Below are 2,179 nucleotides of genomic sequence, written 5' to 3'. Positions count from 1 at the left end.
GACTGTTTCATTGAGTTAAGTCTTCCGCTGAGTTAAGTAAGCCAGGCCAAGGGTCCGCTTGGGGCCTACGATGGTCTCCGAGTGTCGGCCACATCCAGGGTGTAGGCTTGGGGCGTGACACTCTAGACATTATATAAGAATGAAGAAGTTGTGGGAAGAAATGAGCACTATAGATGTCAATTCTCAGTGTACATGTGTGTGCACTTGTGGTGGTAAGACCAAGTTGCACAAAGCTGAACAGGACAGGAGACTCATACATTTCTTAATAGGTTTAAATGAGATGTATACATCCATCAGAGGCAATATCCTTATGATGAGTACACTTCCAAGTATGGCACAGGCTTTTGCCATCTTATCCCAAGAGGAGAAGCAAAGGGAAGTGAAGCCTAACAATCACACAGTTCTTGACTCTACCTCACTAAATGCCTATGTCCAGTCTAGCAATAGTGCAGTACTCAAAGATCTTAAGACTAACTACAGTTCCACTAGGGGAGGTGGAAACAACTCTGGAAACTTCAATAATAACAATGTGTTTAGGGGCAGTTCTAGCACTACTAGGTCCTCTTTGTTTTGTGATTACTGCAAGAGATCAGGACACACAAAGGACAGGTGTTACAAACTTCATGGCTACCCACCCAGGTTTCCAAAGGGGAAGGGATCAGGTTCAACAGGAAATGTGTGTGCTTCTGAGATGAATGGGCACCAGAATGAGGAGGATCTTGCACTAAAGAAACAAATGCCATTGAACTTGTCTAAAGTCCAATATGAACAGTTACTGAATATTTTGGGAACTCTGCAGATTGGCAATGGGAATTCTAACTCAGACAATTCAAACAATATGATGAGTGGAGCTGTGAACTTGGCAGGTATACTTGCTTGCTACTCTTCTATAACTGAAATAAGTGATCTATCTTGTAGGTGTGCTAAACTAACTGTTGGTTCTTGGATCATAGACTCTGGTGCATCACATCACATGACCTACAACAAAACCATCCTTAAAAACATTAGACCACTACCTTACCCTTTGTTGATTACCTTACCTATTGGCTACAAAGTTAAAGTAATTGAAAGTGGAGATGCTTGTTTGAATCCAGCTTTAACCATATGCAATGTACTGTTTGTTCCTAGTTTTAAATTCAATTTAATATCTATCCATTGTTTGGCCCTACAACTAAAAGGGACAATCAGTTTTAACAACTTCTCTTGTTCACAGCAGGGCCCTTCTCTGAAGAGCCCTCTGGAGATTGGTAAAGCTAAAAATGGCCTCTACTTCCTATGTCTCAAGTGCCATAATTGCCATGCACCCCCTGTTGGTAATGTTTCATCCCATGTTGCTAGTTTTCCTTCTCACTGTACTAGTCAAGCTTCCCTTTCCCCATCTCCTTCTGTAAAATACTCTTACAAGATCAATAAAGAAGCTTGTTCAATTGTTGATTGTCCTTGTCTTACTGATAACCATGTTTCTCCTTCTGCTAATTTTTTACCTACATCTCATACTCATGATACTGAACTCTTGTGGAATGCTAGACTTGGCCATGTTCCTTTTATAAAAATGAAGAGTATCTCTACTATACCAGTAAGTTTTTCTGCCAGACAACCTTTTACATGTACCATATGCCCTATGGCAAGACAAGCTAGAATGCCTTTCCAGGAAAGCTCTACCACTACTAGAGAACCTTTTGAGCTATTACACATTGATCTATGGGGGCCTTATCATGTACCTACACATGATGGCTACAATTATTTTTTAACAATGGTAGATGATCATAGTAGATCAACTTGGACACAGCTGATCAGGTGCAAGAGTAATGCACTACAGGTTGTAAAGGCTTTTGTATCTCTCATAGAAAACCAATTTCAAACCAAGTTGAAACCATTAGGTCTGATAATGGTCTAGAATTCACAAGTGGTGAGGCAACCAGTTTCTTTCAAGAAAAGGGAATAATACACCAAAGATCATGTCCTTATACCCCTCAATAGAATGGTGTAGTAGAAAGGAAACACAAATATCTTTTGGAGACAGCAAGGGCACTTCTTTATCAATCACAACTACCCATGAGATATTGGGGAGAGTGTGTCCTAACTGCTACCTATATCATTAACAGACTACCTACAAAAATACTGAAAAATAAGTCACCCTATGAATTGTTGTACAAAGAAAGCCTACTTATTCTCACCT

This window comes from Solanum tuberosum, unplaced genomic scaffold (genome assembly GCF_000226075.1).
Source record: "Solanum tuberosum cultivar DM 1-3 516 R44 unplaced genomic scaffold, SolTub_3.0 scf00166, whole genome shotgun sequence".
Lineage (NCBI taxonomy): Eukaryota > Viridiplantae > Streptophyta > Magnoliopsida > Solanales > Solanaceae > Solanum > Solanum tuberosum.
Note: the sequence above shows the minus strand (reverse complement) of the source record.